General features: G+C 62.1%; 3 non-coding genes across 3 annotated transcripts in view; all 3 read left to right on the forward strand.

Moving 5' to 3' along the window:
• Window positions 1-2,616: 2,616 nt before the first annotated feature.
• LOC149054099 (small subunit ribosomal RNA) lies at window positions 2,617-5,104 on the forward strand. Its single transcript, XR_016192348.1, has one exon. It is a non-coding gene; the product is annotated as a small subunit ribosomal RNA (ribosomal RNA).
• A 210-nt stretch (window positions 5,105-5,314) lies between these two features.
• LOC149054100 (5.8S ribosomal RNA) lies at window positions 5,315-5,472 on the forward strand. The gene has a single exon (XR_016192346.1). It is a non-coding gene; the product is annotated as a 5.8S ribosomal RNA (ribosomal RNA).
• A 402-nt stretch (window positions 5,473-5,874) lies between these two features.
• Window positions 5,875-7,500, forward strand: part of LOC149054101 (large subunit ribosomal RNA) — a 4,199-nt gene continuing 2,573 nt past the window's right edge. Inside the window, exon 1 of the ribosomal RNA XR_016192354.1 lies at window positions 5,875-7,500. This exon is cut by the window's right edge and continues 2,573 nt beyond it. This is a non-coding gene — a ribosomal RNA (large subunit ribosomal RNA).

A 7,500-nucleotide genomic window follows, 5' to 3' on the forward strand; every position in this document is an offset into this window, starting at 1 on the left:
CTCATCGCTATCGGGGACGATAGGGACAGTGCACTGTCCTCATCTACCAGAAGGTAATAAGGACAGTGTGCATGTTGTATTATCACTGTCCCAATCCGCGCGCGCCCGGTGGTCGGCCGCACTGCTACGCGGGACCGCCTGGCGGCCGGCTAGCGGGACGCGGCTTGCGTCCCGCCCGCGCAGGCGGCGCCATTTTTTTTCGTGCCGTGCAGCCACGCGGCGTGCAGCGTTCGATTTACGCGGGTGCGTACGGTGGTCGACGACTTGCAACAACGTCACGGGTGGTCGGTTAGACGAAATGCGCTCGGGGTTGCCCGGGTAGACCGCGGTCGGTGGGACGGGAGAAGATTTGTTCATGTCGGGTGGGTGGTCGGGTGAAAAAAAATTACGTAGCACTGTTACGCGCGTCCTAACGTCGTTTACGATGAACACGTATTATTTTCCAGTCGACCGTCCACGGTGGTCCGTCGAGCCGGGGTAGGTCGCATGCGGGCAGCCCGGACGTCGACGTTGCACGGGGTTTCGAAACCGGAGTTTTTGGATCGCGATTTTTTCCAAACCCAATAACTCGTTAACGGTCGGTTTTCGGTGGACGAACCAAAGAGGTGATCTCGTCGGGCGCACCGAATACTATCAGGAATAGTAGGTCCGACGGACGTGATGCGATTTTTAAATATTTTTCGATTGTGCGATTGTGGCGGGGGTATTAGTGTTCGGGTGGGGGGAACCGATACGCGCGCCGATTGCGGTAGTTGACGGGCGCGCGTCCACTGTTGCACGAGCGACGCTACGCCATTACGGGTGGTCGGTTAGACGAAATGTATTATCACTGTCCCAATCCGCGCGCCCGGTGGTCGGTGTCGTAGGCGGTCGGCCGGTACTGCTACTCGGGACCGCATGGCGGCCGGCTAGATTTGCGTCCCGCCATTTTTTTTCGTGCCGTGCCGCCAAGCGGCGTGCGTACGGTGGTCGACGACTTGTAACAACGTCACGGGTGGTCGGTTAGACGAAATGCGCTCGGGTGGCCCGGGTAGACCGCGGTCGGTGGGACGGGAGAAGATTTGTTCATGTCGGGTGGTCGGGTGAAAAAAAATTACGTAGCACTGTTACGCGCGTCCTAACGTCGTTTACGATGAACACGTTTTATTTTCCAGTCGACCGTCCACGGTGGTCCGTCGAGCCGGGGTAGGTCGCATGCGGGCTGCCCGGACGTCGACGTTGCACGGGGTTTCGAAACCGGAGTTTTTGGATCGCGATTTTTTCCAAACCCAATAACTCGTTATCGGTCGGTGTTCGGTGGACGAACCAAAGAGGTGATCTCGTCGGGCGCACCGAATACTATCAGGAATAGTAGGTCCGACGGACGTGATGCGATTTTTAAATATTTTTCGATTGTGCGATTGCGGCGGGGGTATTAGTGTTCGGGTGGGGGGAACCGATACGCGCGCCGATTGCGGTAGTTGACGGGCGCGCGTCCACTGTTGCACGAGCGACGCTACGCCATTACGGGTGGTCGGTTAGACGAAATGTATTATCACTGTCCCAATCCGCGCGCCCGGTGGTCGGTGTCGTAGGTGGTCGGCCGGCTAGATTTGCGTCCCGCCACTTTTTTTCGTGCCGTGCCGCCAAGCGGCGTGCGTACGGTGGTCGACGACTTGTAACAACGTTAGGCGAAATGCGATTGTGGCGGGGGTATTAGTGTTCGGGCGGGGGGATCCGATACGGGCGCGGATTGCGGTAGTCCACGGGCGCGCGTCCACTGTTACACGAACGACGCTACGCCATTAAGGTGGAAAAACCCGGGATTTTGTAAATTTGTGAGCGGTTCGGTCGTCGGCGTTGCAGTCGACGGCCGGCCGCCGATCACGAACACCACAACAGCAAAGCCACGGGCGACGCCGAAGACGGCGCGTACACCTCGCGGCGCCCACCGGTCGCCGCCAACTGACGGTCGTCCACGTACGCGGGACACCGTCGGTTGAGTGGCCGGTCCGGTGAGAGCCGGCGGAAGGTGACACGCGTCCGCGTTTCGGCCGCCGACCCATCTCGCAATCCGAGTGGCGAAACTCAACCGGCGCCGCGCGTCCACCAGCCGGTGTTTGCGCGGCGCGCGCCAATCCACACCGATGACGACTCCCGTTACCGTTCCGCGTGTCACGAACACTCGACGCCAGAACATTCCCGCCGCGGCCGGCCATCGTCGCCGCGCCCGGCGGTCGCCGGGGCGAAGCCACGGGACGGCGGACTTCGCGTCGCGTCCCGGCTTCCCCCTCGATCTCGGCTGGGGGCCGTTACGAATCGGGCGAGAGCCGGTCTCGGTACGCTCGCCGGGGACCCGTGCACACACCGTCACCCGAACCCGGCGGTCGACCGTCACCCGGTCCGTCTCGTCAACGTGTCGCACTCCGTGTGCCGACCACACCACACACACATTTTGTTGTTGTTGAACCGCGGTCGGTCGCGCGGCCGTGACCCACAGCGGTCCCGGCCACGCGATCGCCCTCGGCGTCGGCTCGCCGCCCCCTTCCGCGGGGCGTCGGACCGGCGCTCGGACGCACGCGTCCCAGGCCGCCACGCGCGTGGCGGTCGCGGGGCGCGGTAGCAGTAAACCCGAGATCCCTGGTTGATCCTGCCAGTAGTCATATGCTTGTCTCAAAGATTAAGCCATGCATGTCTCAGTGCAAGCCGCATTAAGGTGAAACCGCGAAAGGCTCATTAAATCAGTTGTGGTTCCTTAGATCGTACCCAAGTTACTTGGATAACTGTGGTAATTCTAGAGCTAATACATGCCGACAGAGTTCCGACCGTCGCGGCGCTCTCGGGCGTCGCGCGCGGGAGGAACGCTTTTATTAGATCAAAACCGGCCCGTCGCGGCGCGCTTCGTGCGCGTCCCGATCGCGGCCCGCGCAAAGACCTGGTGACTCTGAATAACTTCGAGCTGATCGCACGGTCTCCGTACCGGCGACGCATCTTTCAAATGTCTGCCTTATCAACTGTCGACGGTAGGTTCCATGCCTACCGTGGTGGTAACGGGTAACGGGGAATCAGGGTTCGATTCCGGAGAGGGAGCCTGAGAAACGGCTACCACATCCAAGGAAGGCAGCAGGCGCGCAAATTACCCACTCCCGGAACGGGGAGGTAGTGACGAAAAATAACGATACGGGACTCATCCGAGGCCCCGTAATCGGAATGAGAACACTTTAAAACCTTTAAACGAGGATCAATTGGAGGGCAAGTCTGGTGCCAGCAGCCGCGGTAATTCCAGCTCCAATAGCGTATATTAAAGTTGTTGCGGTTAAAAAGCTCGTAGTCGGATCTGTGTCTGGGCGGTGCCGGACCACCCTGGCGGTCCGGCGTGTCGCGGCCGGCCGTGCCGCGGGACCACGTGTCCCGTCGGCGCGGTCGCCGTCGCGCTCGTCAGCCGTCTCGGGGTGTTAGTTACCGGCACGTCGGCCGGACGTATTGTCGGCAGGCGGACACGTGTCTCGTGCTCCCGGCGCGCCGCGCGGCCACGCGTCGCGCGGCCGTCGGGGTTCGACGACGGCGGCCGCCTACTCCAATCTTGCTGCGCGGTGCTCTTCACCGAGTGCCGTCGGCGGGCCGACACGTTTACTTTGAACAAATTAGAGTGCTCAAAGCAGGCTCAAATCTGGCGGGGCGGCTTCACGGCCGTCTCGTCAAAAGGCCCTGAATACTGGTCGCATGGAATAATGGAACAAGACCTCGGTCCCGCGCATCTCCGCCCTTCGCGGGCGCGCGAAACCGCCTTCCGGGGCGTTTCCGTGCGCGGGCCGCCGGGCCGCGGGCGCCAGTCGCCCGCGCGTCCCGCCGGGCCGGTTTTCGGGACCGGAGGTAATGATCAACAGAGACGGGCGGGGGCATTCGTACCGAGACGTTAGAGGTGAAATTCTTGGATCGTCTCGAGACGAACTGACGCGAAAGCATTTGCCAAGTACGTTCTCGTATGATCAAGAACGAAAGTTAGAGGTTCGAAGGCGATCAGATACCGCCCTAGTTCTAACTGTAAACGATGCCAGCTAGCGATCCGCCGGCGTTTCATTAACGACCCGGCGGGCAGCTTCCGGGAAACCGAAGCTTTTCGGTTCCGGGGGAAGTATGATTGCAAAGTTGAAACTTAAAGGAATTGACGGAAGGGCACCACCAGGAGTGGAGCCTGCGGCTTAATTTGACTCAACACGGGAAACCTCACCAGGCCCGGACACCGGAAAGATTGACAGATTGAGAGCTCTTTCTTGATTCGGTGGGTGGTGGTGCATGGCCGTTCTTAGTTGGTGGAGCGATCTGTCTGGTTAATTCCGATAACGAACGAGACTCTGTCCTGCTAACTAGGCGGGTAAACCCGGGTCGGCGTGGGCGCGGCGCCGGCGGTTTCGGCCGTCTGCGTTCGCGTTCCCGTCGGCTCGGCCCGGTATCCCCGAACGCGTTCGCCCGTCGTCCACGGCGGTCGTCGGGCGCGGCCGCGCCATCCGCGTCCCGGCGTGCGGCGGGCGTGCGGGGGTCGGGGGGCAACCTCCGGTCGCCGTGCGTCAGTCGTGCGCTGGGCTCCGCGGTGAAGCGCGCCGCGTTCGCGGCCGTCGCCGGCGGATCACGATACGTTACTAGGGCTACCGCCGGCTCCCAGGAGCTTAAACTCTTCTTAGAGGGACAGGCGGCGGACGAAAATAGCCGCACGAGACTGAGCGATAACAGGTCTGTGATGCCCTTAGATGTTCTGGGCCGCACGCGCGCTACACTGAAGGAATCAGCGTGTGTTAACATTCCTGGGCCGACAGGCTTCCGGGTAACCCGCTGAACCTCCTTCGTGCTTAGGGATCGTGGCTTGCAATTTTTCCACGTGAACGAGGAATTCCCAGTAAGCGCGAGTCATCAGCTCGCGTTGATTACGTCCCTGCCCTTTGTACACACCGCCCGTCGCTACTACCGATTGAACGACCGCAGTGAGGTCTTCGGACTGGACGCGCGTTATTCGGCCCCCTCGGGGGCTGGGTCGTCGCGCGACCGGGAAGATGACCGAACTCGGCCGTTTAGAGGAAGTAAAAGTCGTAACAAGGTTTCCGTAGGTGAACCTGCGGAAGGATCATTAGAGACGGGCCCGCGGCGCCGGCGACTCGCTTGCCGGTCTCGCGCGCGCCTAATCCGACCCCGTGGCCGCGTGCGCTCGCGCGCGACAACCGCGCACGGTTGTCGTCCGCCGACCGCCCGCGCGCCGCGACCCCCGACCGAGAGTCGACCGAAAGATGGTTACCGTCGTCGGAAGACGATTGTGTAAACGAAAAAAAAAAAACAAACACCCGACCCCGAACGGCGGATCACTTGGCTCGTGGATCGATGAAGACCGCAGCTATCTGCGCGTCGTCGTGTAATCCGCAGGTTATACGAACATCGACCAGTCGAACGCACATTGCGGCCTCGGTGACCCGCGGGTCCCGGGCCACGCCTGTCTGAGGGTCGTATACCGGATACTCGGCCAGACCGATGCGCCGGCACGGCAGGCGTCCGGCGGAGCGCGCGCGCCGCGTCCGGTCCTCACGGGGACCGGCGCCCGCGCGCCCGTCGGCCGCACGCCGCGCCCGCGCGAGTTTGGCGGCTCGACCGGGGAAAACGCGGGCTACCGCTCGCGGCTGCCCCCGGTCGTCCGCCCAAGTTGTGACGGCAAACAGTCACGGGTTCTCGCGCCGTCGAACGGCACGTCCCCGTCCGCCCGCCGCGCGAGAGCGCGGCCGGGTCGGCTGAGAGTCGTCCTCGAGACGCCACCTCTCCGGCAACCGAGAAGCGGACGCGGACCGTCGCCGCGCGGACGGAGCGCGGACCCGCGCACCAGTTACCACCACCACACGTACCACACACTTGTTCCGACCTCAGATCAGGCGGGACTACCCGCCGGATTTAAGCATATTAATAAGCGGAGGAAAAGAAAACAACCGTGATTCCCCCAGTAGCGGCGAGCGAACAGGGAAAAGCCCATCGCCGAATCCCGCCGCGCACTTTTGTGTCGCGGCACGTATGGGAGTTGTGGCGTACGGGCCGGCCTCGTTGCCGGGGCGCACGTGACGGTCCAAGTCTCCCTTGAACGGGGCCATGGCCCGCAGATGGTGCCAGGCCAGTAGAGGCCGTCACAGCGTTCCGGGATCGGACCGCGCCTTCGAGTCGGGTTGCTTGAGAGTGCAGCCCGAAGCGGGTGGTAAACTCCATCTAAGGCTAAATACGGCCACGAGACCGATAGTGGACAAGTACCGTGAGGGAAAGTTGAAAAGAACTTTGAAGAGAGAGTTCATAAGAACGTGAAACCGTTCGGGTGTAAACGGACAGAGCCCGCGAGTCCCCGCCGGGCGAATTCACGGTCGGTGGTCTCACCGCCGGCCGGATCTTTCGCTCGGTCAGCGGACGTCGCGACTCGTTGGGCGCCGGCCGAAGGGCCCGGGTGGCGGTTCGTCGCGGCGGTCGCGCCTCGGCGTGACCGTTCGCGCCGAACCCCGGTGCTCCTGGTCGGCTCGCCCGACGGCATGAACCGTCGACGCGGCCCCGTCGCAGGCGGGGTCCCGTCGGTCGGCGACGAGTTTCGGGCTACTTTCCGACCCGTCTTGAAACACGGACCAAGGAGTCTAACGTGTGCGCGAGTCAACGGTGATCTCACGAAAAACCACGTTTGGCGCAATGAAAGTGAACCGTTTACGGTGCGGACGATGGCCTAGCGACCGAACCCACCGGCGTTCAAAGTCGCGCTGGTCCGCAGTCCGGGGGCGTCTCCGCCAGGTCGGCTCCGGCCGTCCGGGGGCGCACCCTTAGCGCACACGTTGGTACCCGAAAGATGGTGAACTATGCCTGGCCAGGATGAAGTCAGGGGAAACCCTGATGGAGGTCCGCAGCGATTCTGACGTGCAAATCGATCGTCTGAGCTGGGTATAGGGGCGAAAGACTAATCGAACCATCTAGTAGCTGGTTCCATCCGAAGTTTCCCTCAGGATAGCTGGCGCCGATGTGTCCCGCCCGTTCGCGGGCGTACGGACGCCGGTGGGACTCCGCGCTGTACGGCGCGGTAACAACCCGCTCGTAACACGGAGGATGTCTCATACGGTAAAGCGAATGATTAGAGGACATTGGGGCCGAAACGACCTCAACCTATTCTCAAACTATAAATGGGTGAGATCGCCGGCTTTACCTGGTACACCGCGTGAACCGCGTGCGAAGCCGGCGACGGAACCCTAGGCGCTTAGTGGGCCATTTTTGGTAAGCAGAACTGGCGCTGCGGGATGAACCGAACGCCGAGTTAAGGCGCCGAAATCGACGCGTATTCAGAGACCATGAAAGGCGTTGGTTGCTGATGACAGCAGGACGGTGGCCATGGAAGTCGGAATCCGCTAAGGAGTGTGTAACAACTCACCTGCCGAAGCAACTAGCTCTGAAAATGGATGGCGCTGGAGCGTCGTGCCTATACTCGGCCGTCGGCGGCACAGTGGGGCCGGTCGTCGCTCGCGGCGG

This window comes from Diuraphis noxia, unplaced genomic scaffold, assembly GCF_037042655.1.
Source record: "Diuraphis noxia isolate RWA-SAM2 unplaced genomic scaffold, SU_Dnox_SAM2 contig0012, whole genome shotgun sequence".
Lineage (NCBI taxonomy): Eukaryota > Metazoa > Arthropoda > Insecta > Hemiptera > Aphididae > Diuraphis > Diuraphis noxia.